We start from the raw sequence: 27,092 nt of genomic DNA, 5'->3' as shown, positions 1-27,092 counted from the left end.
TAAGGTGGTTTAAGTAATAAAAAAAAAAGATAAGTTAAGTGATGACAAGTTTTGCTAAGCACCAGGCATCTAGTCAGGCAATTATGTGTAAACATTTTCACATAGGTATTTTTCCCTTCATATCAGTGTATGTCCAATTGGCATCTTAAACAGAAAATATACATATAATTGAACAGATTCTTAAAGATTGTCTTTTCTAATCCTCTCCAGTTTACAGACAAGGAAACTGAGATCTAAAAAGGAAATGTGTCTAAGGTCACACAGTTAATAGATGTTCAGAACTGAAACATAAACTCAGCTATGACACCAAAGTTTTTCTAGGCTACAGTATGTATCTTTTTGGAAGCCAACTTAGTGATCTAAGATAGTCAACTGATCTTTCATGTAAGTAGAAAGCAAAACATTTAACACTGCTTCCACCAGTTTTCTCCTTGAAGGAATTTTCTTCAAAAATATCATCTATATTGATTTTAACCTGACTATATGATGCAAACACTTTATTACACTCCAGGTCATTTTCAAAATCAAGTCTAGAGAAGATATGACCTGAAAGGCCTAGAAAACTAAACTTATCACTAGCTGTCTACTTGGAAATGAGCACTTAAATGTCAACTCCAAAAAATGAACTCAAAATTGAAACAGTTCATTCTCCAATCATGATCCTACATATATAGTTTTTTGTTGCATTTGTGAATCAAATATCCAAGTCAATAAGAGAAGGAATCTTGTATCAAAAGGATGAAACACAGGAAGCTATATAGATAGAGAGAGACAGAGAATAAGTATGACATTGAAATAGAGATAGAAAGATAGAGACATACATAGAGTGTATTATATATATATATTTGCATATATATACATCCCCATATATATACATTTTAAGAAATTTTAAAAAATATTCTATATATGTGCTATAACACATTTATATGTGTATGCAAGTTCCTTACCTTACTTATTGAGCAGAGGTTAAAAACTAGAAACATTTGACTCATTACAGCTGCTATTCAGTGGTAATGCACTGAACAATTAACAAAAGTTAATTTTTACATAAATTCTTGGCTTTTAGGAGATTAAATGTTTAAAATTTAAGAAAAAGAATTTTGGTCACAAATATCCATAGGCATATATGCATTTATACAAATATACATACACATACACATATGTGTATGTGTGTGTATATATATATATGTATATATATATATATAGGTAGATGGCAGTTGTATCCAAGCATAGTCCCCTACTACAATAATATTAAATATTTTAAATATTATGATAAATAAAATAGATTTCAACCTACTAATTTTCTCTTCTTTGCCTTTAAGGATATTTTTTGGATAAAAAAGTTTTTAAAAAATCAAGATTAATTAAAGTCACTGCTTAGGAAAAGTCCCAATACACTTGTGCAGAGGATAGACTGTCCATCATTTGATATCTGACTCTAATGAACTTCACTTTGTAGTTGGGGGAAAATTCAGGTTAGGGAATGGCAAATAAACTATTTTCTATAGATAGGAAATGTGAGAAGAAGCTGGGGAAGGAGTTGAAAGAGATAGGTAAGTGACTCAATAGATAAAAAGCAGGGTCTGAATTCAAGAAAATCCTGTTAGTTCAAATCTGGTTTCAGGCATTTACTAGATGTGTTGCTCTGGGTAAGTCACTTAACCTCTGATTAACCAGCTCCTTCATATGTAAAATGAGAAAAATTAAAGTGCTTATCCCACAAATTTGTGGGATCAAATGAAATAAAATCTAAAAAAGCTATTAGCACAATACTTGGCACATAGGAGACAATGAATGTTTTCTTCTTCAAACTTTTCTTAAAACTTCTTTCATCCTGAATTTTTTTAAATTTCAAGATGCCTATAAAGCAGCAGGTCTCAATTTTTTTTTTATTTTAGTAGCAGTTTGAATTCTTAAAATTTGTTAAGGACCCCATAGATCTTCAGTTGGTGTGAGTTCTATCTATTTATATATACTGTATTTAAAAATGTAAATATCTTAGTACATTGCATTTTGATCATATATACTTCAAGAAAGGATCTTGGGGATCCCCCGGTTTCTGTAGTCCATATTTTGGAGTAGAGAATAGATATATTATCTCTTTTTAGAGTCAATGGCTCTCTTTGCTGTCTCCTATTTCTGCCACATCACTATCCCCACTTTGTTCATTTCTTGTTCCAACTTCTAGAATCCAGACATTCAGAATCAGCTCTTTCCTCAACCCATTGTGAGATAGCTTCTGTCTTTTACACAAAGCTGTGACTCACAATGTCTTTGATTAACTGAAGGAGGTATGGAGACACTATTCATAATTTGTTCTGAATGACTAATTCAATCAAAATTGTTTGTACCTAGACAAGGCACCAGAACAAAATGGAGTGGTTTAGATGCCATCTTTACTCAAATACAATGAAAAGAAAAAAAAGAAAATCTTTTGGATGATTAATATAGTCAGAGAATTGCCTCGACCCTTAATTCAAACTTTCTAGTTCAATAATTGTTCTGAAATAAATCTGATCAGTGAACATCCAGACATTGCCTGAAGACCCATACAGAGGCTGACCACATAAATTCCCAAAATGACCCATTCCACTTTTATATAGTTGCTTTATTTTTTCATTTTTTAAATTTTTTATGATTCATCAGACACAGCAATCAAACAGGGTATTTCATCTGTTTTGACATCCTTTACAATTCTCTCACATTTATGGAAATTAAATTGGTATATTTATAATTAGTGCATTTCACTGTAGCCTCCTTCCAAGTAGCTGCAGTATTGTATCTTTGATATACAATATATAATCTCTGGATGCTTATTCCCATCAAATCTTGAATTCATATAATAAATATAAATACCTGTGAAACAGAATTGAATTGCATATCACATACCTGCTGGCAGAATTTATGACTGAATCACTGTTCTTTGAGACTTAAATTATCTCCTATTCAATGGAATTAAAAGAAATCCTTATAAAAATTTCATTTCAAAAGAAATACATATACAAATAGATAACCACGAAATTATAATTCTAAGCCTAATAGCAGGGCCAATGCTGTATTTCTTTCCTAAAAACCTTAATAGTTCTGCTTCACCTGACTTGATATATGCTAGCATATTTTTTCTAATGATATTTCACTGAATAACTCTTGTCAAATAAGCAAGTAATTGGAAATTTGGGTTTCTCTTGCATATTTTCATGTAGTTTTTAAAGTGGCAATATTTTGATAGAGGACAGAGAACAAAAAGAAGAAAGGAAGGAAGGAAAGAAAAAAGGGAGGAGAAAGGGAGGGAGGGTGAGGAAGGAAGGAAGGAAGGAAGGAAGGAAGGAAGGAAGGAAGGAAGGAAGGAAGGAAGGAAGGAAGGAAGGAAGGAGACATAGAAAGAGGCAGAGGTGGAGGCAGAAAGAGAGGGAGAGAGAGAGAGAGAGAGAGAGAGAGAGAGAGAGAGAGAGAGAGAGAGAGAGAGAGAGAGAGAGAGAAAGAGAGAGAGAGAGAGAGAGAGAGAGAGAGAGAGAGAGAGAGAGAGAGAGAGGGAGAGAGAGAGAAAAAAAAATGAAGGCATTTCTGGTTTTAAGATATTGTTTGCTACATTCTGCCTGAAGTAGGTTTTTGTTCAGTTATAACCCCTAAGGGGTTTCAGAGAGAAACACTGATCGACCTTCAACTAAGAGGACATAAATGTCCCAATCACAATTACAGATCTAGGAGTTACAGAAGTAACCTGAGGGGCACAGGAGGAGTGGAAGAATGAAAACACTGGTAGACCTCATCATTTCATCTAATTAGGCACAATACCTTTCCCTTCATGTCTTGAGAATCATTGGAAAAAAGAAAAACATCTTTTCTTGTTAGCAGGGAACAAACCAACTGGGGGCAAAAAGCCTCACATTGATTTAATGGATGCAATATATTATTAACATTATAAAATAGAGCAGAGAAAGAAGTGAAAGCATCTAAGATGATAAGTTTAGAAAGTTTTTAGAGGCAGCATTTGGATATGGAAATTAAAATAAAAGACTCAATCAACTGTATTTTAAGTTTCTTTATAATTTTGGCTGTTTTAAATAAAGGGCTTTTGAAGTAAAAAATCTTTCCTAATAAAGATAGCTATCAGCAAGACAGCCTTAAATCTAGATAGCTCTTTTGGGTGTAACTAAAAAAATTACAGTGCAACTGTTTACACTGGGTTGTAGAGACTGCCTCTATAGTTGGTAGGATTGTTCAGTAACCAAATCCACTCAATCCTTGGCCGCTCCACTGAATCTGACACCATGGGAGCTAATTAGTGTCAGTGAGATATAGGTATGTGAAAGACCACTAGAAACTAGTCTTGGATCACCACCTCATTCTCAGGCACAGTAGGTTTCTAAACAACTATTACAGTTTCCACTGACCTGGAGAACCTTAACATTTCAAAAAGCAAAAATAGAGTTCAGTAAAATATTACCTTTCCAGTTTGATCCAGCTATGCTTCCGACTCTACAAGTTCCAACTTTCTTTTCCCTAGTCTCTCCTCAACAGCAAATCTTGGCTTCTCTTCCCCCATTCATAATCAGAGTCACAATTCCTGTTCTTTATTAAAGAAATTACAAAATAATGACAATTTGTTAATACAACAACTCTAGGAGGCTTTGCAGGAATGTATCAGAAGAAAAGAAATCTAGTACTATATAAGAAGTAAAATGTAACTCAATCCTTTCTCTTTGGAGGTGGGGAACTGTGAGCTTAGAATACTACAGATAAGAGATTTTTCAGTGCTAATTAATCTTGATATACTATTTCTTTTTTTTTTCTTTTTTTTATAAGGTATATTTAACCTGGGCTCTCTGGGAGGGAGAAGGCAGTTATTCACTGGGAGTAAGTAAAATAAAAACAGAAGAAAAAAATTAAGACTTATTTTTTAAAATAAGTATTAAATCTAAACAGTTATATTATTCTAAATCATTCCTACATCAAAAGATAAGATGTTTTTTCGTGTGTGCTCAGGTTTTATGACCTCTTTTTAATCTATAGTCTACTAGCAAATACACAAAAGCCTTTAATTAATGGTGACTCAAGAATGTTCCAGATTGGCACGAAAGAGAAGAATAGTATCCTAGTCTCCTGGAAAGCTTTAGAGACAGTCTCAGAGGAAACATTTAATAAGCAGGTTATGGTAAATTATTGAGATCTTTTTGAATGTGGTTTCAATATACTTACTTTGATACATCTTTGATCTTATTTTTTCCTATTTCCTATTTCCTATTCCAATATTTCCTATTCCAGTAAAGATCTAAAGACCTCCATCTCTTCTTATCCTGAGACCCTTAAATAATTTTTTCCCTTAAGTTCCACATAAACAATACTTTCAATTCACCAAGGCTTTCTTCTTTTTCTTATATTATTTCCTAGGTACCATTGCAGTACTTAGATTTCTATCTCTTTCTCTTTCTATGTGACTTTTCCATTTCCTATACTAGTCATATGAATCTTTGTTGGTGACTTGTATGCTACATTCACATAAAATGCTGCCTTCTACAAGAGGCCAAGCCATGATGGCAGAGTAAATGCAACAGGCCAGATTAATTCTTCCAACATTTGCTCAATCAAACTCAAATCAAATTTTGAAAATGTCAGTGATTTTTGAAACCTAAGTAAAATTCATAGGGTAGGAAGAGAGATCTGAGACACCAGTGTAGGTTTTGGCCCAGAGTGCCCAGGAGATGGGCAACTTTCAGAATTTGCAGGCCAGAGAAAGAAAGTCAACTGGTCAGAAAGAGAATAAATGACCTCAGAAAGATAGTGTATGATACACCCAAAGATCCCCAACCTATTGATCCAGAAATACCATTATTAGGTTTGTACCCTCAAGAGATAATAATGAAAAATGTTTATACCAAAATATTCATAGCTGTGTTCTGTATGTTGGCAAGAACTCAAAAATGAGAGAGTGTCTGTCAACTGAGGAATGTCTCAACAATTTGTGTATGTGATGGAGATGGAATACTATTGTGCTCAAAGGAATAATAAAGTGGAGGAATTCCATGGGAACTGGAACAACCTCCAGGAATTGATGCAGAATGAAAGGAGCAAAATGAGGAGAACATTGTACACAAAGACTGATACACTATGGCACAATCAGATTTAATGGACTTCTCTACAGGTAGCAATGCAATGACCGAGGACAATTCTGAGGGATTTAGGAGTAAGAACACTTTCCACATACAGAAAAAGAACTGTGGGAGCAGAAACACAGAAGAAAAAATATATGATTGATCATATGGTACAATAGGGATATGATTGTAGATGTTGACTTTAAATGACTACTCTATTGCAAATATGAATAATATGGAAATAGATTCTGAACAATGGTACATGTAAAACCCATTGGAATTGCTCAATGTCTCCAGGAGGTGGAGCAAGGAGGAGAAGGAAAGAACATGAATCATGTAACTGTGGATAAATATTCTAAATGAATTAATTAAAATTTATTTCTAAAATATAGATTACAAGGGACCCTTTACCAGTAGTAGGTGCAACTGGTGCATCTTGATAACCCTATTGCCCATATATAATTCTGGTTTGCAGCTGTACAGTGGAGAGAAGTGCTTGTGGTCATGCATGAGGGAGCAGGTGTCCTGGTCACTGTTCCAAGGCAGAGAGGTACATGAGTGCTCCCAAATGCAAGAGACCAATGGAGTTAGTCTCATTTCAGTACTAAAATGAATGCTAATGTTTGTGGTTACAGATAATCAGGGGTCCTTCCTGGGTAAAGACTAGAGTACGGATCAGGAGAATATTGACCACACCTCTCCTTGGATCACACCAAAATTGGAGGCATCAAAAACTTGCATACTCCAAAAACTTGCCCTGAAAACAATAGCATAAAAAAGTTTGAAACTTAGGACAGAATCTCACAATCTCCAAGTGAGGTAGTTAAGGTGGCAGCTTAGAGACAGCAACAGTCCAGACATCTATAAACTCTTCCTCACCTATCAAAAACACAATACTTCCAGGAGACTGAAAAACAAATCTAAAAATAGGACAGAGCTAGTGAACCCTCCTCCTGAACCCAACTTCAAAGGTACAGCCCCCTAAAAGCCTGACTTCTAGAACACATGGGTTTAAGGGAAAAGAAGGAAGGTGCCAGAACTCCTCCCCCACCTACAGTACCTAGCTTCCAGCTGTGGCTAGAATCTCTGGTCAGGCAAGGGTGCTATTCTGGAGGAAGTACCTTGCTGGTAAAGCTGTGCCAGGATCAGAGTGTTGAACACAGGCAGTGTAGAGGCAGCTGGAGGAGAAGCAGAGAGAAGGCAACCCAGTCATAGCCAAGACGCTCCCTCTTATTGCCCCCCTTCCCAAAGTTTTGGCCTTGGGGCACATCCATCTTTTCAGACCAACTCCACCCTGTCTCAATCTTATTAATTGGGAAGATAAGAAGCCTTCAGAGGGCAGGAAAGCTCAAGATCCAATACCCATACCCCACAGGCTGATCTGAGAGCCTTGCTGACTAAGCTCCAAGGGCTAAGACTGCAACAAACTCCAGGAAACAACCTTGACAACAGGGTGGATAGCCCACCTCATTTTCAACTTCCATTGTCAGCCAGGGAAGATCTGACTAACCCATTCAGTCAGCAGAACAGATAATAAGCCTCTATAGGACAAAACAGCCCAAACCCACAGATCCAGCCCATAATGAGATGAGTAAGACTACAGACAACTACAAGGAGGAAAGAACGGGAAAATATGAGTGAACAACAGAAAAAGAAAAAAGAAATTACAATCGACAGCTTCTATCCAGACAATGAACAAAGAACAAATGGAACAGAGGTGAATCAAGGAACACAAAGCAAAAACACAGAAATTCCAGTGTTTTGGACAGAGGTTTTGGAAAAACTAAATATACAACTAAAAAAAAAAAAACAATTAAGAGAGGCTGAAGACAACTGGGAAAAGAACTTAAAAAGCAAAATAAATCATCTGGAAACACAAAATAGTGTCTTGAAAGCCAAAATTAATCAGATCAAAAATGAGGCAAAGGAGATGAATGATGAGGTGAAGATGAAAGATGACCTCCAAAGAAAATCAGACCAGAAGGAGAAGGATGACCAAAAATCCAGTCTTTAAAAACTAGAATATAACAACTAGAAGCAAATGACTTCACAAGGCAGCAGGAAACTAAAACAAAATCAAAAGAATGAAAAAAATTGAGGAAAAAAGGAAACACCTCATCCACAAAACAGAAGATCTAGAAAACAGGTTCAGGAGAGACAATTTAAGAGTCATTGGACTCCCAGAAGATCATGACAAAAGAAAAAGCCTGAACATTATTTTACAGGAAATTATCCAAGAAACGGTGCTGACATTCTGGAGCAAGAGGGAAAAGTGGAGATTGAAAGAATCCACAGATAACTTACTGTACTTAATCCTCAATTGACAACACCCAGGAATCTTATAGTCAAATTCAAGAACTAGTAGATGAAGGAAAAAAGATTACAAGTTGCTATGAAGAAATTGTTCAGATACCATGGAACCACATGTAGGATAACAGAAGATATGACTGCATCTACACTGAAGGACCAAAAGGCATGGAATATGATATTCCAGAAAGCAAGGGAACTAGGTCTATAACCAAGAGTCAATTACCCAGCAAAAATGAATATATTCTTGCAGGGGAAAGTATGGCAATTTAACAAAATAGAAGACTTTCAAGCATTCATAAAGAAAAGACCAAACCTGAACAGAAAATTTGATATCCAAACACAGCACTCAAGAGAATCACCAAAGGGTATTTAAGCAAGAGAAAAAAAATACAAAAATACAAAAAAACATTTTTAAGGGACACAATTAGTTAAAATGATTTGTATCTCTATAAGAAAAGAGGATATTGGTGACTCTTAAAAATTTTTATTATCACCTGGGTAACTAGAAGAATTATGCTTGGAGGAAACAGTGACAAAATGTTTAGAAATGCCAAGACATGTAGTAAAGAAATACATGGAAGGACTGGTGAGAACACCAATACACTGGAAGGGTAAAGAGTTTAGAGACAGGAAATACTTAATTCTTACTTGCATTGAAATTGACTCAAAAAGGGAAGGACAATAAGATCCATTTGGGCAGAAAATTGATTCTCTTCCCATAGAGAAGTAGAAGGGTAACAAATGGACTGGTAGGGAGGGAAGAAATGCAAGGGAGGGAGAGCATGGGGGGTAGATTAAAAAGGCCCTAAACTAAAAATAAAAGGGGGGGGAAGGGAAGCAAATTATTGGGGGTGGGGGAAAATACAGGGACTGACAAACCAAACCTTGGTGCAGAAGGAAATAGTGAAAGAAGAAAGAGCAGGATTAGGAGTGGAAATTAAAATGTTTGGTAATACAAAGCTGGTAATCAAAATGCTGAATGTGAATGGAGTGATCACCCATAAATGGAATCAAATAGCAGAGTGCATTAGAAAAAAAATCCTACCATATGTTGTCTACAAGAAACACTCATGAGGCAGGTAGATACTCAAAGGGTAAGGATTAAATGTTGGAGCAAAATCTATTGGGCCTCAACTGAGAAAAAGAAGTCAGGAGTTGCAATCATGATATCTGACAAAGCCAAAGTAAAAAGAGATCTGATTTTAAAAAATAGGGAAGGTAATTACATCCTGATAAAAGGCAGTATAGACAATGAGAAAATATCAGTACTGTGATAGGGAGAGGATGTTTGCAAAAGACTGTGTAATATAAACGTTAGACTAATTGACAGGAACGCGTGACAGAGAGTCACATGAGAGACTAAGAGTCAGAATCTGGTTAACGATTCTAAGGTCCAAACAGTCTTGGGACTTCTCTCCTGAAGGACCTTGGGTTGGAAGTTTGGAAACAGGTTTCTGGCTTTTGGTGATACCAGCTGAAGAGAGGAATCTTTTGAACTGTCTGCTGGCAGCTTGAGCAGAAGACTGAAGACCCACTTCTCCACTGGACATGTTTTGGACAGTTTTCAACTAAAGATCGTGGCACATTTGATTGGACTCCACTTGTGAGATTTGGTTATTGGGGAAACTTCTTGTTTTAGCTTAGATAAGATAGGTTAAGATAGATTTATAGAAATTATGGTTTAAGATTAATGGTAATAATTCTCCTAACCCCTTTTCCTCCTCACTTTCCCCAAAAATAAACCTCATTTTTATGTTTCCTTCTTGTTCACTCCCCTAACAAATCCCACTATTACAGTTTGGCAGAGCCAGATAAGTTTATTGTATGTATAGTATGTGTATAGTATTTCTTAAGTATAGTAAAGTAGCCATAAAGTAGCCATGGTTCAGTTTGAACCAACATTCTAAATCCTCTCTGATCTAATAGAAGTTCAGGGGAAAAGCCAAATAGAATTCTGAGGGCTTTGCTTGTACAAGGGGAGTTATTATTGACTGCATCATATACTCCCAGCAGTCATCTTGGAGTGGCCATTTTAGAAAAATGTTTTTTTTTAATTTGAAAAAAATTCCCACCCCACATCTGCTCTCTGAAGTTCAAAGTCCAACCCAAACATCCAGACCCTGAGATCCTGCCTGGGAAAATAGTAGTACAAGTCAACCCATACCCCTTTAAATTTCAAACCTATGGAGAAGCCCTGAGCTCCAGCCTGGGGAATTCTTGTCTGGGTTTGGGATAAGGACTTAGTTCACACTTTGGGGAGACTGATAGTACTAAGTACTAAGCTGATTGTTTTTGCTTAAAGCTCAGGGAAAAAGCTCCAAGACAGGACAATCAAGGTAATGCCTGATTTGATCTAGCATACAAGTGATATCAAAAACTTGGGTTATGCCTGATCAAGATCAGAATGAAATCAAAGGTTTATACCTAAGCCTGAGACAAGTTTTTAAGCAATCAGCATCTCAAGATTCAATTGAATCAAGAAGGGGAGGGCTCTCAGAGCTCCCAGCCCTCAGACCATCATGTCATTCCCCAAGTTTACCTATAATTAGATAGGGAAAATCAGCAAACAACAAAAAAAGCACTGTGAATCTTAAAACTGCTCAAACTCTACCTTAAAACATTTGGTTAAGGCTATTCCCATTTAAACAATGGAGGTATTTGATCAAGAATGTATTGGGGACTTTAAAATTACTCCACCCATAGTTAGGTATACTTTAGGGGAAGATAAAGTTGTAAAACTCCTTAGTGACCAATGAAGGCACTTAACTCATACTTATAGTTAGGCCAAAACCTTAAGCTAGGTCTATTTTTAGATCTAATACAAAAGGGTGCTAAGTACCTATGAAAGTCAAATTCATCACTAAAAGGTCAATCAACTTACAAAAGGCAAACTTAACAAAAGAGGTGAGAAGTACTCAGAAGATATAATTTACCCAGAGAAGGTGAGAACTAAAATCTAAGAATGGGCTCTCCTAGAAAAAGCATCTACTGTGATTGATAGATGTAAAAATTTAGGGGAGGTGACACAAGAGAAAATTTTCTTTAAAAGAAAGGAGCTGGAGGGCTCTGGAATTAGTTCAGCTTAGGAAGCTGAATTGGAGGTCTCTCAGTGCCTGAACAGAGTTGAGCTGAGGATCTGAACTGGAGGATCTCTCTGAAAATTAGAATTTTGCCTGGGACAAAATCTTGTGGTGAGTGATTAAGGACTGACTAGTCTCTCTTAAAGCTCAGGCCTAGGTCAATGGCCTAGGCCCTTTCCTATTATTCCTCTTACTCTGTCTCTCTCCTTTTCCTTAATTCCTTCATTTATATTAATTAAAAATCTCCATAAAACCCAGCTGACTTGAGTATTTCATATTTGGGAATTTTTCCCATGGTGACCACTTATTTTGGATATAAAACCAAGAAACTAAAATTATCTTTACAGTTTTGGAAATTTAAGTCTTGAAATCATATTTTCGCAATCGTAGTTTATGGTAACCACTCTTTTGTCTGTAACAGCATCTAACCCTAACTTTAAAGAATTTTTATATAGACAAAGATCAAGGCACTGAGAGCAAAAGAAACACACCCAAAGTCCAAAAGAAAAATTTGGATTGGACACAAATTCTGGAAGAACTCAAAAAGGACTTAAAAAAACAATTAAGAGAGGCAAACAAAAAGTGAGAAAGAGAAATGAAAGGGAAGGAAAGAGAAATGGAAGTGATACAAGACAAAATGGGCCAATTGAAAAAGGAGAACCAAAAACTGACAGAAAAAAAAAAATCGGTCTTTTAAAAATTAGAATTGGCCATCTAGAAACTAATGATTTCATCAGAAACCAAGAAGCAATAAAGCAGAATCAAAGGAATGAAAAAACAAAGGAAACACTGAAATATCATATTGAAACAAAACAATTGACCTATAAATTAGATGTAGAAGGGAGAATTATGGACTACCTGAAAGCCACGATCAAGAAAAAATCTTAGACCTGGACAAGAAAGTATCAAAGAAAACTGCCCAGAGATCCTCAAATAAGAAAATAAAATTGAAATTGAAAGAATTTCTAGATCACTTCCAGAAAGAAATCCTCAAATGACAACCTCCAGGAATGTAACAGCTAAATTCAAGAGCCACCAAGTTAAGGAGAAAATTCCTCAAACAGCCAGAAAGAAATCATTCAAATACCAGGGATTTATAATCAGGATCACACGGGATCTGGCAGTTTTTACGTTAAAGGATCAAAAGACGTGGAATAGGATATTCAGGAAGGCAAGAGGTTTGGTTTACAACCCAGCAAAACTGAATATATTCTTTCAGGGGGGAAAATGAACATTCAATAAGACAAAAGATTCCCAAGCATTCCTGAGGAACAAGCCAGACCTAAACAAACAAACAAAAAAATTGAAGTCCAAGTACAAGACAAAAGAAAAGCCCAAATAGGTAAATAAGGAGAAATTTTAAGGGACTCATCAAGGTCAACATGTTTATATGTCTGCATTGAAAGAAGATTTCTGTAATTCTCAAAGATTACTCTTAGTAGTGTTAAAATAGGAAATAAGACTTAGGACATGAGTGATTGACAGGGCATGGGATTAAAATTTTTCCCTGGAGCTGGTGGAATAGAATCCCAGAAATCAGTTAAGAAACTGACAATCTTTTTGTACCTGGGCGAAGGAGGAAGAATATTTCCCTGGAGCAGCTTGAGAATCCATCATTCAAATTATAAGCCTGGGAATATCTTTGGCAGTAGAGAAGAAGACAGTCTTCATTCTTCTGCTGGATAGATAGAACAGACTACCTTTGGGTATTTCTCTTGGGATTTTTGGACTTTGTCCACCAAATACTCTGTTGTAAGAATTACTAATCCCTAGAGACTTTGCCTTTAATGTACTAATAAATAATGTAGGTTGTAGTCTGATAGCTTATAATTTAGAGGGTAAAATAATTAAGATCATTCCCTTCCCTTCTTTCCTTTTTACTTTCCCCTTCCTTGTTTCAATAAAATCAAAATATTTATATGAAAAATTGTAATATCTCATTTGTTGTATGTATAAAGAACATAGTAACAATATTATTTTAAATTCTACTGTACCTATGGATGCTAACATGTCAGAAGGCATGTTAAATACTATGTTAATTTTGTTATGTGAATATGTAATGTGCATTCCTCACTTTGTATTTGAGGCTTTCCTTAATTATTGTCATTATATATTTCCAATGGATTGTATGAAGTCTGTAATGGACATGAAGTTATGTGATGTAATGGTCTATGTTCCCCTTACTGTTATCTGTGAGTGTGTTGTGTACAAGTCTCATGCCTCTTTGTGTATTTGTGGAAATCAACTAAAAGATCTAGCTGTTTGGTTTAAAAGGGATTCTGACTTGAAAATTATGGTCATGCACATGAAACAGCAAATGGATACACTGGAGCACTTTATGAATCACATTAATATGAACCTGGCATGTGGAAATGATAACCACAATATAAACAATAAGGGAAACAGTTTAAAAAGGTTGAAACAGGAAGAAGCACTAGGAATAGTGAACTTATGTCCACTTAGATATTTGCCAGTGGTTACAAAGAATGAGGTGCATAAGGTTAGAACTCACAAAAGATTTTCCCTGGAGGACTTTGAATCCATTAAAAGGAGAACCCCAAATTTTAGTGATGAGCCCAAGAAAGTGATTAAGGAGATATGTAGGGCAATTGAATAATATATTCCTGATTTTAATGATTTTGCTCTTTTAATGAAAGAGGTCCTAACTAAGAGAGGGAGAAATAAGTTCATAGAGGAGACAAGATCAGACCCTCTGTTACAATCATGGTCAGAGAATTTGAAGCTGGATACTGCAGAGAATGGGTATATGATATGCTAATTGAAGAGAGAGATGCACTCCTACATGGTATGGGAAGAGATACAAAAAGGCCCAATGTTTGGTCAAAGTTTGAGGCCATAAAGCAAAAGGTATCAGAAGTACCTGTGGTTTTCCTGGAAAGGATAACCAAGGCAGCTGAAACTCTATTGGGGATGGATGCACTTGAAAAAGGCACCATTGCCCATATCAAACGTATCTTTGTGACGAATGCAGTTCCAAGTGTCAGATAGTTCTTTATGTCAAATTACCTAGATTTGGAAGAACTTGATCTGGAAGAATTGAAGAGAAAGGCTACTTATTTAATAAATGATTCAGAAGAAAAAGCTGATGATAGGGATTCCATTGCTGAGAATTTGAAAAAAAAATTAAGGGAAGCTGAAATGAAAGCTAAGGAAAGTGAAATTAAGGAAATAAAGGCTGTGTCTACTTTGAGATCTATGCAGCCAAAGTATAACTATAGGCCTAGTGAGAGGAGATCAGGTCCTCAGTGCTATTTCCTTTGTGATTGGGTCAAACATCTGTACAAAGACTACAGATTCAGAAATCAAGTCAGAAGGCAACTAAGTAGGAATAATGGTTTTAATAGACAATACTATAACTGGAGTAATAATTAGAATTATAATAATAACAGATGGAATAACAATAATAATAATAATCAAAATAGATATGTTAATCAGTGCCAAAATGCCTGTTGCCAGGGCCAACATGCTCCAAATCTAGATACTATGCAATCATGGGTAAATTCTGGAGCTAGACCAAAATACAGCCACCTACTAAAAGGTGATCAGAACAAGGTCACAAGTACCATATGAAGGTTTCCCATAGGAACATATGAAAATAAATGAAGAAATGATTATGGCATAAATGAAAATGAGTTCAGTATAAATGAAACTGAGAGTAATGAAAATAAAATAGATGTTGATACAAATGAATTAATTTAATCAAAGAAGGATATAATTAGTGTAAATAATTGTACAGAGAAAGAACATTGTTATATAAATTTAATAGAAAATACTAATTAATATAGAATATGAGAAATTAATGAAGAATATAAACTAAATAATAATAATGAAATTGTAAATGAGGACAATGATACTAAGATAAAGAATTTAAGGACCAATGAGAGTAATATAAAAGCTGATGATACAAAATCCTGGAAAAGTCATGTCATTCAAGCAAATGTAGACTTGCATGGACAGGAAATGACTGAGCTTTGTACTGATGTTACTGTGTTTGCACCAATTCTTGAAACCTTCCAACCTCCAAATACCACTGAATCCTATGTTTCTTTAACTATAGGGGATCAGATATATGATCTTTTTTTTAATTTAATTTTTTTTGTTTATTTGTTACATTAAAGTTTCCAGATATCTCCTTCCCTCTCCTCCTCAATCTAGAGAAGGTATCATGTGACAAAACAAAAACATTATATATTTATTTATACATGTATGTATACACACACACACACACATATATTTCTCTGGAGGTGAGCATATACACGCCATTCTTGAAACAATATTTCTTTTGCCCTATATAATGTTTCTGTTTGCTTCACTCTTTTTCATTTCATATACGTCTTTCTAGGTTGGTTTGTTTTTTGATTAACCTGCTTGTCATTTCTTAGGGGGCAATAGTATGTCATAGTATGTCATAGAATTCAAACTCGGATCTTCCTGAAGCAAAGTTCTCCATTCCATGTACAGGCTAGCCTCATGATATAAATTAATATCGTTTTATAATTTCATGCAACAACTACTTGTTGTGTTAAGTTTGTGGAAGATATTGTGCTAGTTATATGTATTCCAAGGTGTAAAATACAATTGCTACTCACTCTAAGCACACAATCAGGTTGGGGAAGTAGAAATAATTATGACACAAGACAGATTTTGTTAGAGGCTCAATGAGTGTTACAAGAGTTCAGGAAAGGTCCTTTCAGTTGAAGTGATTGGAAACATTTTCATGGAAAGAGGGGCTCCAAGGTGGCCCAAATAAAAATGCAAACTGTCTGGGTGAGATATAGGATCTTTTGGTGAATCCCAGAGCCAGTAAATCATTTTTTCAAAGTCTTCCTAAAGACTATAAAGGTGTTTGGTACTATGGAAGTGATTGGAACTACTGGAAAGCCAGAGAGAGTAGCAAAATTACAACCTAAAATGATAATTTTAGGTCCTTTATCTGTGGAACATGATTTCTTTGTATGCTAGAATATCCAAAGAACCTGCTCAGGAGGGACTTGCTTTGTAAGTTATGAGCAACGATTCAATGTACTGATACTGGGGATATATTATTACAATTCTCAGAAGAATGTATGAATGTTTTTCCATTACTATTCTTAGATTCAGTCAGTGCAGAGAATGAGTTGGATTTCATCTATCCAATTCCTGAGGAAATACCAGAAGATTTATGGTCAAAGTCTTCCACAGATGTAGGCCTATTGAAATCAGCTACTCCAATAACCATGAGAACCAAGGAAGGTCCAGTTCCTTGTGTCCCTCAATACTCTTTAAGTAAAGAAGCCATATAAGGGATAAGACCTATCACTAAGCCCCTAATTCAACAAGGGATCATAATAACATGCTTCTGAGAATACAATACACCCATACTTCCAATAAAAAAGCACAAGCTAGATCAAGATGGCAGAATTATCTACAGATTCATCCAAGATTCGAGAGCTGTAAATGGTCATGTAATAAAGACTCATCCTATAGTACCAAGTCCAGATGCTATAAACTCATCCATCCCAAGTCAAGCAAGATATTTCACCATGGTAGATTTACATCCAGTGTTTTTCTCGATTCCAAATCACAAGGATCCTCAAGAAATCTTTACTTTCACATAGGAGAAAACTCACTGGATGTGGACTTGTCTTCCACAGGGGTATTGCAATTCTCTGAGCCAATTCTCACAAATTTTGAAAAGAGACACTAAAACAATAATATTCAAAGAGAGTAAAATAGAACATTTTGTAGATGATACCCTCCTAGCATCTCCATCTGTTAAAGTGTGTTTAAGAGACAGCAAGATTCTTTTGATTGAATTATATAAAAGTGAACATAAAATGTCTAAGGCAAAACTTCAGTGGTTATTGCCTCGTGTTGAATATCTTGGTTTTGTGTTGTCAGAGGCTTCCAGAGGTATCACTCAGAAAAGAATAGCTAATATCCAGAAACTGAGTGCACCTAAAACCAAGAAGCATCTCAGAGCTGTTCTTGGAACAACTGGTTTCTGTAAACAATGGATACCTGAGTATAGTGAAATTACTAAATGTTTAAGAGATCTAACTAGGAATACTGAACCAGACCTCTGAAACTCAAACCTGAACATCTGCAAGCCCTACATAAACTTAAGGAAGTGATTTTATCTGTACCAAATATCTTGGAATCTCAGACTATACTAATCCTTTTCAATTATTTGTGAATGAGATGAAAGGAATTGCATCTTTGGTACTGACAAAGACTTTAGGACAAAGTTATTGTCCAATTGGATACTATAGTTGTCAACTAGATCCAATTGCTGCAGGTACAGTTCCTTGTTTAAGGAGTGTAGCTGCTACAGCTGTGTTAGTTCAGATGTAATCAGATTTAGTTTTGGGATATCCATTGACGGTATTTTGTTCACATCAAATAGAAGCACTAATGAGGAAATTTCGTACTCAAGCGTATTCAGATCAACGGATATCTAAGTATGAAATTATACTTCTAGATAGTGAAAACATTGAGTTAAAAAGGTGTAGTGTATTCCAGCTACACTTCTTCCCGATTTGCCAAAGAACAGTAAACCATTGCATGAATGTGTAGAAGTAGTAGATCTAGTGGATATGCCGAGGATGGATTTAAAAGACACTCCAATCAAAAATCCAGATTTGGTTTTATTCACAGATGGTTCTTCATATTTGTGTAATGGAATTTGATGTACAGGTGTTGCAGTTGTAACAGAATTTGAGACACTGTGGTATATATCATTACTTAGTAACTAACATTAGTGCTCAATGTGCAGAGTTGTTCGCTTTAAAGCAAGTATGTCTTCTGACATACTTAAAAATGCAAAAGTGCAAATGTGTATACAGACTCCCATTATGCTTTTTCATTGTGTCATGCCACAGGAAAGATCTGGAAACAATGAGGCTTTAATACTGCATATGGAAAAACCAATTGCTCATTCAGAAATAATAACTGAGTTGGATGCTATCCAGAAGCTGAAACAGCTGGCAGTAATCCATTGTAGAAGTCATATTTATGGCAGAGAATCAGTTGCTAAAGGAAATCATAGAGCTGATATAACTGTGAAATTTGTAGTCAGAAATGCTTCAGTGTATGTTATGAACTTATCAACTATAGAATCTGATGATCTAGAAAAAACTCATATAGACTCAGAAATACAAAAATGGAAGAAGTTTGGAGTAAGAAAAGAACACGGTATATGATTAATAGATACTGAAAAGCTGCTGTTACCAAAAAACCTAAATACTTATTTGTGTCAAGCCATTCACATAAAAGGTCATTTTGCTATTCAAGCTGTAATTGACAGCATAAAGAGACAATGGGTAATTCCTGGAATAAGTACTGTAGCAAATAAGATCTGCTCAAGCTTTTCTGTTTGCCAAAAAGTCAATCAAAGGGTGTTCAGACAGAAAGGTTTAAGTGGTAGACCTCTAGCATATTGTCCATTTGAGAGTCTGCAGATTGATTATATCAGCATGCCAAAAGCTGGAAGATACAAGTTTTGCTTGGTAATTGTTGATAGATTAACCAAATGGCCTAAAGCTTTTCCATCAAATACAAATACAGCTAGCTTTGTGGCGAAAGTGTTGATAAAGGAAATTATACCTAGATTTAGAGTACCACTAACAATAGACTCTGATAAAGGATTGCATTTTACTCAAGACATCTTGAAAAGAGTCTATGAAAATCTAGAAATAACATCAAAATATCATGTTCCTTGTCATCCACAAAGTTTAGGGTAAGTGGAGTGAGTAAATAAGGGACTAAAGACTATGGTTGGGAAGATCTGTGCTGAAATTCATCTCAGATGGCCATAGATTCTTCCCAAAGCTTTGTTTTACCTATGCACAAGACCAAGAGCAGATTTACATATATCATCCTATGAAATGCTCTTTGGACATGCTCTACTACAGGCAAAAACTTGTAATACAGTTTATACATCTGTCTTAGGAGGAGATTGTCAACTTGCTTCTTACTTAAGTGCTTTACAACAAAGACCAAAAGAATTACAAGATATGGGAGTATTAATTCAAACTGGTCCTTTGGATTATTCTCTTCATAATTACAAACCAGGAGATATGGTATATGTAAAAAATTTTGCTAAAACATCAGCAACACAAGAAATTTGATTAGGTCTTTATACTATTGTGTTAGTCTCTCCATCTTTGGTAAAAGTTTTGGGTTGAGTTTCATGGTATCATTGTTCACATATAAAATTATCACATGGTATTAATAATGAAAATGTACAAATCATTGAAGAAGAAAATGAAGAAGAGATAACAGAAAGTTAGGATCATCAGTCAAATTGAGTCTATAGTCAAAAAAATCAGTAAGGAGAGGACCATTCCTGCAGAAGAGGGTAGAAGAGGACAATGCAGATGAACAGGAAAACTCAGGAATTAATGGACATTGTTAAAAGACTGAAAATTTATAAACTTAAAAACTGAGAAATTTGCATTGAAGAAGATTACAGAATAAATAAACTAATGAATTGATACTTTGGGGTAATGTATTATAGTACAAAATGACATAGCATTTATTCACATACAAAATCAAATATATTTACTACTATGAAATTGCAGAAGAATAATTATTCAAGCATGAAGGAGTAGAGAAGAGAAAGAATGATCCAAAGTAAGGGGAAGTATGTTTCATACAACAGTAATGTAAAATTGACATAACACTGACATTAAAATAGCAAAACAATATGATATAAGAAAAGTAACAACATAAGAAACAAACACAAAACAAACATGGCAAGCTTACATTGAATCATTACTTAATTGAGAAAAACAATTTCTAGTTAGTATACTAACAGGGTTTTAATTAGTTATAGATAAGTTAGTTACTAACAAAATGTAGTTAGATACTTAGATTTAGTTTAAGTATAGAAATCTAGTTAGAAATATTTTAAAGTTATGGATTAGTTAGGTAGGATTAAGAAAGACAAGATAAAATTAGATAATGACTTGTACTATATCATACTCTATGCATAAAAACAAACAACATATGATATCACATATCAAACAAAATTATAAATAAATATGTAAATACATGTGAATAGGATGTATAATAGGATTTGAAATTAATGTATTATAGTATATGTATATATGTAAAATATGTGTAAATATGAAGTGTACATAAGTGTATATGTGTGCATATGTATAGCATACATGTATATATTATATATATGTACTATATATGTAAATTATATACATAGCTCACTTATATTTATTGTTACATGTATTTGCATAAGTGAGTTTAATGTTTGGTTTGATTTTCAGTGTAAAACTTATGCAATGTTGCATTTATTGTAATTGTCAAAAATTTTCTCTAAGTTTAATGTTAATGTATGGCAATAGTAGTACAATTTTCTGTATTTGATTATATGAGTATTTTGAGGTGTTTTTTTTTTTTTTTTGCATGTGTGATAAAGGATGAAAAGGTTTACAATTTGCTAAACTCTTGCAAAAAACTGAGAAATGCAAATCTTAGGAATGATTGACAGTAGCATGTGACCAAGGGTCACAAGGGAGCCTGAGCCTAAAGGATCTAGGTAAACATTCCATATGCCCAACTGATGTCTTGTCTCCTGAAGAGGCTGAGATGAAGGCTTGAAGAGCATTTTCCCTGTGATCAAACTGAGGAAGGAGTTTTTCTTGGATCTGGTTGCTGGCAGCATCAGTCTGTATTTACTTGAACATCTAACAGCAAAAGATCTTGGCTCTTTTTCATTTGGACTCCTATTGTAAGATTGGGTTATTTGGGAAGTTAAGGTTTTAGTTTAGTAACATATTTAATATAGTTTAGTTAGTTTTAAAATAAGAATAAGTATATCCCTAAACCCTTATTCCTTTCCCATCCCAAATAATAAAGCTCATTTATTTATATTTTTTCCTCGTTTCTCCCTTACCCCAAATCCTACCTTAATATGTGGAAGTTATATTCATCTTTTATTTGATGTTATTTGCTGTTTTGTTTTTGTTTCTGTTTGATATTTGTACTTGTTCATTATTTAATTCATTTTCCTTTTCTTTTTTCCTTGTTAAATTCCCCAGAATAGGTTAGTATTAATTAGAGTAAGATAGTTGAGTGTAGGTTGTTTGTTATTTTGGGTAGATTTCTTAGTGTAGGTAATTGGTAAGTATTTTGGATTGTGCACAAATACAAAAATAGTGTTTCCAACAAGATTTTTGTTGTACAAAAGGGGGGAATATGATAGGGAGAGGAGGTTTACAAAAAGACTGTAATGCAAATGTTAGAGTGATTGACAGGAGCATGTGACAGAGAGTCACATGGGAGCCTAAGAGTCAGAATCTGGTTAAAGATTCTAAGGTCCAAACAGTCTTGGCACTTCTCTCCTGAAGAACCTTGGTTTGGAGGTTTAGAAACAGATTTCTGGCTTTTGGTGATACCAGCTGAAGAGAGGAATCTTTTGAACTGTCTGCTGGCAGCTTGAGCAGAAGACTGAAGACCCACTTCTCCACTGGACATGTTTTGGACAGTTTTCAACTGAAGATTGTGGCACATTTGATTGGACTCCACTTGTGAGATTTGGTTATTGGGGAAACTACTTGTTTTAGCTTAGAAAAGATAGGTTAAGATAGATTTATAGAAATTAGGGTTTAAGATTAATTGTAATAATTCTCCTAACCCCTTTTCCTTACTTCCATTCCCAAAAAAGTAAACCTGATTTTTATATGTTTTGTTCTTGTTCATTCCCTTATCAAATTCCAATATTATAGTACTCAACATGTATTTGCCAAATGGTATAGCATCCAAACTTCTAAAGGAGAAACTAATGGAGTTAAAGGAGGAAATAGATAGTAAAACTATACTAGTAGGAAACCTGAACCTTCCTCAATCAAATCTATATGAATCAAACCAAAAAATAAAGAAGAAAGAGGTAAGGGATGTGAATGAAATTTTAGAGAAAATAGAGTTAAAATTATATGGAGAAAAATAAATAGGTACCAACAGGAATACACTTTCTTTTCAGCAGCACATGGTACATTCACAAAAATTGACTATAAACTAGGACATAAAAACATGGAAAACAAGTATGAAAAAGCAAAACTAGGAAGGGCAGAGGTCAACAAATTTGACATGCAAATCAAAAAAAAAATTTGCCAGTGATTAAATTAAAAGTCCCAGATGAAAACTAAATTAGAGTTCCTAAAAATTAAAGGAGAAATTAATAAAATCAAAAATGAAAGAATTATTGAATTAATAAATAAGACTAGAAGCTGGTACTTTGAAAAAAAAACAAATAAAATAGACAAAGTACTGATCAACCTAATAAAAAAGAAATAAAAACAAATTGACAGTATCCAAGATGAAATGGGAAACCTCACCTCTAATGAAGAGGAAATTAAGACAATCATTAAAAAATATTTTGTCCAATTATATGGCAACAAATATGGCAATCTAGGTGATAATGAAAAATATTTAGAAAAATATAAATGGCCTAGATTAACAAAAGAAGAAATAGAATACTTAAATAATCCCATTTCAGAAAAAGAAATTCAATTAGCCATCAAAGAACTCCCTAAGAAAAATCTCCAGGGCCTGATGGATTTACAAGTGAATTCTATCAAATATTCAAAGAACAACTAATCCCAATACTATAAAAACTATAAAAACATAATTTTCAAAGAAGGAGTTCTACTAAATTACCTTTATGACCCAAATAGAGTATTGATTAGGCAGGTCAAAACCAGAAGGAAAAATGATAGATCAATCTACTTAATGAACATAGATGCAAAAATCTTAAATAGAATACTAGCAAAAAGACTCCAGCAAGTGATCATGAGGGTTATTCATTATGGTCAGGTGGGATTTATACCAGGAATGCAAGGATGGTTCAATATTAGGAAAAACATTCACATAATTGACCATATCATCAAGCAGACCAACAAAAATCACATGATTATCTCAATTGATGCAGAAAAAGCCATTGACAAAATACAAAACTCATTCTTATTGAAAACACTAAAAATTACAGGAATAGATTGGTATTTTTTAAAAATAATAAACAGCATATATCTATAGCCATTAGCAAACATCATCTATAATGGGGATAAACTAGAAGCATTCCCAATGAAATCAGGAGTGAAACAAGGATGCCCACTATCACCTCTATTATTTAACATTGTTCTAGAAACACTAGCAGTAGCAATTAGAGAAGAAAAAGAAATTGAATTTATTAAAATAGGAAATGAGGAGACCAAGCTATCACTCTTTGCAGATGACACAATGGTCTACCTAAAAAATCCTAGAGTCAACTAAAAAGTTGGTAGAAATAATCAACAGCTTAAGCAAAATTGCAGGTTACAAAACAAACCCACATAAGTCATCAGCATTTCTATATATTTCCAAAATATCTCAGCAGTAAGAGTTAGAAAGACACGTTTTATTTAAAATCACCCTAGACAATTTAAAATATTTAGGAATATATCTGCAAAGACAAGCATAGAAACTATATGAACACAACTATAAAACACTCTCCACACAATTAAAACTAGATCAAAATAACTGGAAAAACATTAATTGCTCATGGGTTGGATGAGCTAACATAATAAAAATGACAATCCTACCCAAACTTATTTACTTATTTAGAGCCATACCCATAGAACTACCAAAAATCTTCTTTACTGAAAAAAACATAACAAAGTTCATTTGGAAGAATAAAAGATCAAGGATATCCAGGGAAATAATGAAAAAAAAATGTGATGGAAGGTGGCAGTAAATCTAAAACTATACTATACTTCAGTGGTTATCAAAACAATATGGTACTGGCTAAGAGACAGAAGGGAGGATCAGTGGAATAGACTTGGGAAAAGTGACCTCAGCAAGGCAGTCTCTGATAAACCCAAAGATCCTAGCTTTTGAGAGAAAAATACACTATTTGATAAAAACTGCTGGGAAAATTGGAAGACAGTTTGGGAGAAATTGGGTTTGGATCAACATCTCACACCCTACAGCAAGATGAACTCAGAAGGGGTGAATTACTTGAATATAAAGAAGGAAACTAAGTAAATTAGGTGAACACAGAATAGTATACATGTCAGATCTTTGGGGAAGGAAGGATTTTAAGACCAAGCAAGAGATAGAAAAAATTGAAAAATGTAAAATAAATAATTTTGATTACATTAAATTAAAATGTTTTTGTTCAAACTAAACCAATGCAACCAAAATTACAAGGGAAGCAACAAATCAAGGGAAAAATCTTCATAACAAAAAACCTCTGACAAAGGTTTAATTACTTAAATTTATAAAGAGCTAAATCAATTGTACAAAAAAATCAAGCCATTCTCCAATTGATAAATGGGTAATGGACATGAATAGGCAATTTTCAAATAAAGAAATCGAAGCTATTAATAAGTACATGAAAAAGTGTTCTATTGTTAAAATTTTATTTAGTCAATTTAGAACATTATACCTTGGTTACAAGAATCATATTCTTTCCCTCTCTCCCCTCCCCCATCCTTCCCATGTCTGACTCACAATTCCATTTAGTAACTCTGATATAATGAATATATTAGAAGGATGGCCTTTTTTGGTAGAAGAGATGTAAAATAAGAATTCATTTGGAATAAATGGAGCATTTTAGTTATTAACTTCCACTATTCCCCTCAAAATAACATTAAAATTAAGCATCAAGTTGAATTCTAAAGAGATATAGCAAACAAAAGATTGTATTGAGAAATTTTTCCAACCCAGAACAATTTAGCAAGACACAAAGAGAGGTCAGTTTCCCTGTGCTGGGGTTGGCCAGTAACCTAATTCAGCTACTTTACCTGTGGATCTTGGAGGTGTCAAAGGGAACAGTAGCCAGCAGCAGTAGCAGTAATAGAAGGTCTTGCCACCCAGAGACAGCAAGGAGATTAAATAACCATTAAAAAATTTGAAGGGATGATTATACTAGCACAGGGTGCAGGACTGAGAGCCATCTGGCAACTCCATTTTCCTGTTTTGGTTGGAGTTCCAGGACTGAGAAAAATACTTGAGGTGTAAGATTATTGGGTCTTTTAAGGGTAAGAAACAAAAGACAGACAAAAAGATCAGTGATCACCTTCCTCCTTGGATCATACCACCTTTGAAGCATCAGAATAAACTTAATACTTTCCAGAGCTAACTGTGAAAACAACAGTCAAAATAATTTTATCCTTATCCACTCACCCGAGAGATGAGCAGAGGCCAACTTTAACATAAAGTTCAAATTAAAGAAATAGACTGGAAAAAGAGAACCTAACCATATGAAGCAAGTAGGGTAACAATACAGCTCAAGATTCAAACTCAGAAGGACACAACAAAATAAAAAACAACAACAAACATAAAAAACCTAAAAGGAAAATGCAGATCTGAAAGAAACAAGACAATTCCTGGAAGAGCTGAGAGAAACGAGCAAAAATATTTTAAGTCAAATAAGTGCTAAAGGAGAAAATAGAAAAAGAAATGAAAACAATGTGAGAAAATCATGAAATAAAAATTAAAATCTTGGTATGAGGAAAAGGAAAAATGAAAGAAAATAACTATTAAAAGGCTAAATGTTAAAAGAGGTTAAAACACATTTTATCATCAAAGAAAATAATTCCTTCAAAATTAGAAACTTGGCACTCAGAAGCATCACTCCATAATATACCAACAAATAATAAAATAAAAATTTTAAAAATAGAAAATGTAAAAAATATGAAATATCTCATAGAACAAAAGATCTGGTGAAAAGAATGAGGAGAGAAAAAATTGACAGTTGTGGTACAGATATTTATTATAGTTATCAGCATTCATTTAAAAAACTATATTTTTAATTAATCATCTTCTGAAATTCAGTAGTGACCCATAGTTTACACATTGGTTTCAAACCTTTTCACAAGTAAAACTTTTTTTTCTTTTTTTAAATTGTATTTAATTGATTAATTAAGAAAATTTTTCATCAACAAGCAAACTAGCAAGAACCACATGATTATCTCAATAGATGCAGAAAAAGCCTTTGATAAAATACAACACCCATTCCTATTAAAAACACTAGAAAGCATAGGAATAGAAGGGTCATTCCTAAAAATAATAAACAGTATATATCTAAAACCAACAGCTAATATCATTTGCAATGGGGATAAACTAGATGAATTCCCAATAAGATCAGGAGTGAAACAAGGATGCCCATTATCACCTCTACTATTTGACATTGTACTAGAAACACTAGCAGTAGCAATTAGAGAAGATAAAGGAATTGAAGGCATCAAAATAGGCAAAGAGGAGACCAAGTTATCACTCTTTGCGGATGACATGATGGTCTACTTAAAGAATCCTAGAGATTCAACCAAAAAGCTAATTGAAATAATCAACAACTTTAGCAAAGTTGCAGGATACAAAATAAACCCACATAAATCATCAGCTTTTCTATATATCTCCAACACAGCTCAGCAGCAAGAACTAGAAAGAGAAATCCCATTCAAAATCACCTTAGACAAAATAAAATACCTAGGAATCTATCTCCCAAGACAAACACAGGAACTATATGAACACAACTACAAAACACTCGCCACACAACTAAAACTAGACCTGAACAAATGGAAAAACATTAACTGCTCATGGATAGGACGAGCCA

At 34.2% G+C, this 27,092-nt stretch overlaps 1 long non-coding RNA gene across 1 annotated transcript in view; it reads right to left on the bottom strand.

Annotated features, from left to right (window-relative positions):
- Nucleotides 1-922: 922 nt before the first annotated feature.
- LOC103092098 (uncharacterized) overlaps nucleotides 923-27,092 on the bottom strand; it is a 37,664-nt gene continuing 11,494 nt past the window's right edge. The window contains exons 2-3 of the long non-coding RNA XR_008914916.1: nucleotides 4,448-4,572; nucleotides 923-2,856 (exon numbers count right to left, since the gene is read on the bottom strand). This is a non-coding gene — a long non-coding RNA (uncharacterized LOC103092098). The remainder of the gene's footprint in view (nucleotides 2,857-4,447; nucleotides 4,573-27,092) is intronic.

This window comes from Monodelphis domestica, chromosome 1 (genome assembly GCF_027887165.1).
Source record: "Monodelphis domestica isolate mMonDom1 chromosome 1, mMonDom1.pri, whole genome shotgun sequence".
Classification (NCBI taxonomy): Eukaryota; Metazoa; Chordata; class Mammalia; order Didelphimorphia; family Didelphidae; genus Monodelphis; species Monodelphis domestica.
The sequence above is the reverse complement of the archived record's forward strand: the minus strand, read 5'-3'. Positions and strand labels throughout refer to the sequence as shown.